The following is a 6,295-nucleotide window of genomic DNA, read 5'->3' as shown; positions in this document are numbered from 1 at the left end:
CTTGTGTCAGTTTACTGAAAACCATGCTTACAAGGCTCTTTTGCAGATGCCGTACAAATGACGAGTATCGGACAAGAAAATTTTCAATCTTGGAAGGAAGGCAAAAATTGATGTGGAACACCGCCACCTCCCCGCTACCACCAATAACTAGCATTTCTTTTACACTTATAGCAAGAGTTTGGTGCACCCATCCTTGTGGTACATTAGCATCTAATACGCATGCGTACCAGGTGAGTGTCCCAGGTAGGAGAAACCTAATGGACTGTATGTCGTGACTGTAAGTAACTGATAACTTCGTGTCGGTTTAAACCGAAGTTCAAACTTCGGGTTTCCCGACACGGAGGCATCAGTTACTTGTAAGTCGTGACTGTAGGTAACTAATAACTTCGTGTCGGGTAACCCGAAAAAACTTCGGATTCCCCAACACGAAGTTATCGGTTAGTTACAGTCACGACTTACAAGTAACTGATTCCTCCGTGTCGGGAAACCTGAAGCTTGAACTTCGGTTTAAACTTTCGGTTATTCAACACGATGGTATCGGCTACTTACAGTCACGACGTACAGTATATCAGGTTTCTTGTACGTGAGACACTCCCTAGTACGCATGCGTATTAGAGGATACTGTACCACAAGGATGGGTGAACGAAACTCTCGCTATAAGTATAAAAGAAATGCTAGTTAGTGGTGGTGGTGGGGAGGTGGCGGTGTTCCACATCAATTTTTGCTTTCTTTCCAAGGTTGACAATTTTTCTTTGGCCACTTCTTAAAACTGGTCATTTTCAAGGCATCTGACTTTACATATACAAACGTTTCCCGCCAAAAGACTTAGAAAAAATTTTACTATAAAATATGATACCAAACGCGCATGCGTACGTGCAAAGTTGTACCACAAGGACGAGAGCTCTAAACTCTCGCTATAAGTGTAAAAGAAATGCTAATTAGTGGTGGCTGGCGGGGAGGTGTCGGTGTTCCACATCAATTTTTGCTTTCCTTCCAAGGTTGAAAATTTTCCTGCCTGGTACTCATCTTTTTCAGGGCATCTCCAAGGTTGACTTTTTTCTTTCGCCTTTCCCCACATTGACCATTTCAAAGGCATCTGAAATAAAAGAGAACGTGACTTAAAACTTACAAATATTTCCCACCAATTAAGAGACTTAGAATATTATTCCAAAATAACATGATCGTAACAACTTAGTTAGAAGCTACTTAGACTTACACAATACCTTCTATGACTTACACTTAAAACAATACCTCCGAATTTTAGATGTACTTGTACTTGATGTACCAAAACCGGCACAATCAAAACCGACTGTAGCGAGACACGTTTTTTCACTTGAACTTCCATACTCATTGCGCGATTTCTCAGAAAGAATAGTTTCTTTCACATGTAAATCTGCATGTAGCTGTCCCTAAACCGGCACGATTCAAATCTATCGTAGCGATTCACGTTTGAAAGGTACTGTTGACGTCTAATCAAGTTAAAGGCCAAATATGCAACAAAAGGTTTCAACCGTTTAAAACCTGTCTAGTTCTGTACCTAAAATTCCTTACACACTCGTAAACTTTTTTTGTTGAATGCCTTGATATGAACGAGATAAGATTACGTATAGCAAATATATAAACAATACGACTTACCAGAGTTTGCCCATCGCGTTCACAGGATTCTTTCGATTGCGTGCATGATGTCCTTGAAAGCCATCTTCTCAAACTTTGAAGCTGCTCGCTGAGGAAACAAAAAGTAGTTAAAAGAAGTTACTCTTATCCGACTGTCACTGTTAACTTTCCGTATAAATTAAAATAAAAGGCAAGAATAAACGCAAATAAGATGCAAATTGTGCCGTTCTTCCGTTCTGCGATAAACACATCACGCTTTTTTTTCACAAGGCAATAAGCTATTTTTTAAAATATATATACATATATTTTCCAAAGCGTAAATAATCAGCTCCCCTTTAACCTTTTTTAACGACCAACAGTGATTACGAAAATTGGATATAACTATCCCAGAACGCTGCGATAACTGTAAACATGACAAATTTATAATTATTTGCTTGTTCCACGTTTTAATACTTCAAAGCTGAGGATCATAAATTTTACGTTTGTATCTCTAGCGAGACAAAATTTCCCCCCAAAACAAAACAGAAACAATTAACCACCAAAGTATTACATTGTGTGCGCTGTTTAGGTACGTCACGCTGACTATTAGTGCGCGCCACTCGTATGCTTATGTAGTCAAGTTTTCCGCGCGAAGTTATGTCAAGTCGAGTTGGCGCAGTGGTCAGGTGCGCGCCTCTCGCTCCGGGACTAGACAGAGTCGAGGGTTCGACTCCCGGTCCTGGCGCACAATAGTACTTTTTTTCCTTTTTAAAACCAGAAATTAATTGAACAAACCTTCCTCGTGTGCCGATTTTTAAGAAATCAATTTTTTACCGATCGCTTACATTGAAGGAAAAAGAGCAAAGAATTTATCGTAATGTGTGATTTGCGTTCGACCATTAAAAAACCGATACTTTTTACACGGATGGAAAAGGACGCCAATATGACTTCTCCTGGCCAAACGAACTTGCTTCATGGTTCCAAAACTTTTATAGCTCGATGTATTCGATATTCTTACACTAAATACGCAGTAAAGTTCAGCCAATGTCGCAATGTCGCAATGACCGGTTTCGTTATTCTTAGTAGTGAAATTTCTCTGCCGTTTTGCAACTTGAATTATGCAGAGGTAAAGTTAAATAAAAAATCTCAAAAAAGCTTTCAAGGTTGGTTCATGCACGCTTCCTACAAAATCAATAAAATGGCGGTTCCGCCGCCAAAAATCACTCGCGCGCGAATCCCGCCAGCCACACGTTACATATGGTTCTGAGGTTCTAAAACAGAACACTGTACTCCGGTCTACACAGTAGCATTGGCATGTTATTTTGAAAATTCTCAAACTAAATTGCAATTTCAACCAACACTGACTAAATCGGATCTCGATCGCTGTCACAACCAAACCAAACACCGTTGAAGTATAATGAACGTACAGTAGAACCACAAGTACGCATATTGGACCTATTCGTAGCTGTTTAAGATATCTAAGGGGGCTCACCTGTATTCTAGCGAAACCAATTATTATCACGTTCAACATCTTTGTTAAGTTGAACACCTTTGGTTTTTAAACCTGTGGAGGGTAAGAACATTATTTGAACAGTGTTTCCTTTTCATTTGGCGGGTTGGTACTAACGCTAGCTCAATTCAATCAATTTGTATCATGCTGATGTAGACAGTCTAACTTCAAAACCAGGCAAGTTTCTATTTTGAACTGTTTTGATGTGAAAACCACACTATACTAAGGACACAGAAACACAGGGGCCAGAGAAAAAAATATACTTGGAGAACCCAACCCACACCCATCTCTCTGCATTTCTCTCTAACAAAATTTCTCGCCAACAAAAATATCATTCTAATAGTATAAGATTGGTAACAAGACAATTTACAGCATCTTCGGATAATGCAAAGAAGACAATCAACCAAACAATTTTCTTACAACCATTGTGCAAGTATTTTATTTTCTTTTAGATGTGCGTGCAGTTTCGATCATAAAACCTACACTGTACAGGTAACAACCCGTTTCTGGCATAGGGTTAGGCTTATAAGGGAGAGACCCCTGGGTTTGCCAGACAACTTTGGCTGAGTGACACATTTTTCAAGGAGTAGATCTCTTGCTACCCTGATGTGACATCATATCTCGAAATCGGACTCAAACCTGCATTGATAATTAGTCTGAAATCTCTCTTAATTATTTACCGAGATTTTTTCCCATTAAAACAGCAAGCAGGTGACTGTTTTCGTCCCATTAACTGATTCTGGCTGCAGAATTTTGTCACAGATTTTAAATCCGGTAAACTTGGGTTAGTTAAACGCGCTGACTGAGGTAACATTCAGCATAGCTGATCAAATAATCAAATCCACAGTAAATGTTAGCAACATAACTTACCTGAGTTTGTCTCTCATGTTAACAAAAAATGTGAGAGGAACTTTGTCAACGGTGTAAAAGATGCTTCGGAAAGTCACCTTGAACATTTGAAACCAGCCACCGTTGATACCTAAAGGAAAAAGATAAGAACCTTTATTTAAGTGTCAAAAACAAAAAATGTTTTACCTTTACTCCACTTCCCTATCAAATTTTGTACTAGTTGTCGTCTTATAATAAAAGACCAAGAATAAACACAAATAAGATGCAAATTGTTTAACGTAAACACATCTACTATGATAATTGTTTGTGTTGCACTACAGCAATTTAACTGACTACAATAAACTGATTTTAAATAAACAGTTCTGAAGCGCGAACTAATAATCAATGCCACGTTGACTTTTCTGAAAGTCACTAAATAAAATTTGCCTTAAATTCAGTAGACAATTACAAATATATAATTGTCTGTGCCATGATTTACACACACGTCATGTTCTTCAAAAGCTGGGTTCATAAATTTATTGTCCCAAGATAGAATTGTACAAAAAGAAAAATATATAACATTTGAAATATACAGTATGATGTGTGCTATGATCGAATAGCTGTATTTTTTAGTTATCTGACTCGATGATTGGCTGTCAGGTATACAATGCATTCTGATTGAATAGTGTAGCCAATCGTTTTGCAGATACCCCAACTGATTCTTTGTTTTTTGTAATGCCTTTTACGAGCAAAGTAAAATTTCTTGCACAGTTGCATCCAAAACAGAACATTGTGTGTAGATCCACAGGACAGATTACAATTTCAATGAATGGTAACCCCAAATTTGGATCTCTAACAACCCCTCACTTCTTTTCTCATTCTTTCCCCGCTTTTTCTTTTTTTATTTTATTCACTATTTCCTAACTTTCTATTTTTTTATTTAATAATAATAATAATAATAAGCAAGCATTACGTGAGGACGATAATAATAATAATAATAATGATGATGATGATGATGACAATAATAATAATAATAAAACATTTGTAACTATTGATAGACTGGCCTGCCTAGACTAGCGCTAGCTATCCGTGGGCCAGTCCAACTGTAAAATGCACATTAAGAAATGAAAAATGATTGATTGAATTATAACCAAACCGAATGTGGGTAAAGCGCAAGTGATTAAGACCAGTTCCATTTGTACGCCTAGCAGACCTATTTCAAGACAATCTGAAGTTTCCAAATGAGACTACCTGTATTCTGGTGAAACGAATGAAAGATTGTCATGTTCAACATCCTTGGTTGTAAGGTTGAATACCTTTGGTCTTAAAATCCTGTGGAGGTTAAACATTTTATTCGAAGCCTATTAATTAATCAATAAAATTTAATTGTTAATATTAATGATAATAAATTATCATAAATTCTAATCATTATTTAATTAGTAATTTTCTCCTCAGCTTGCAAGTCAACACCAGCCATTTATTTGCCAGAAAATATATAATAAGTAATCAAAACAGTGAATAAAATTGATTTAATACTTGGCAAAATCCTACTCAAAATAGTACATAATTATACTAAGTGAACTGAGTAGTCACATAAGTTTTCAAATTTTACCTGGGTTGTAAAACTGAAGTCAGAAAAAAAATAAATAGGTAAGTTAATTAAAAAGAAAAGAGAAAACTAAAACTTTCTCAAGATCAGTTTCAATAATGCAAAAAGTTGAAATTCAAATCAGAGCAAGTCTATTAGACATTTTTGAACTGTTCTTTTGTAGTATCAGTTTCTTTTACAGACAGGGAAACAAAGGCACCAGACAAAGGCACCATGAAATCAACTCCTATACAGGTCAGTTCTTACACCAATCTCGTGTGGAGTTCAAGATCAATTTTGTCTTGTACTGACAATTTGTTTGTAGGACCAGTCTATGCTTCACAGATCAAGAAACTCAGAGAGAGGCTTTTTGGTGGAACCAGCTCCCTTGTGGGCCAGTTCTTACACCCATCTCCTGTACAAAGCTTGAGATCCATTCAGCACATGCAGAAAGTTCAATTGTTCCTAAACAAGTTTTTTTTTTATCTTGTCCTGGCAATTTGGATATGGGACCAGTCTATGCTTCACAGATCAAGAAACTCAGAAAGAGATTTTTGGTGGAACCAGCTCCCTTGTGGGCCAGTTCTTACACCCATCTCCTGTACAAAGCTCAAGATCTATTCAGCAAATGAAAAAAGTCCAATGGTTCCTAAACAAGTCTTTTTTTTATCTTGTGCTGGCAATTTGGATGTGGCACCAGTCTATGCTTCACAGATCAAGAAACTCAGGAAGAGATTTTTGGTGGAACCAGCTCCCTGGTGGGCCAGTTCTTACAC

This window comes from Orbicella faveolata, unplaced genomic scaffold (assembly GCF_042242905.1).
Source record: "Orbicella faveolata isolate gen_17 unplaced genomic scaffold, um_ofav_v1 contig_15, whole genome shotgun sequence".
Lineage (NCBI taxonomy): Eukaryota > Metazoa > Cnidaria > Anthozoa > Scleractinia > Merulinidae > Orbicella > Orbicella faveolata.
Note: the sequence above shows the minus strand (reverse complement) of the source record.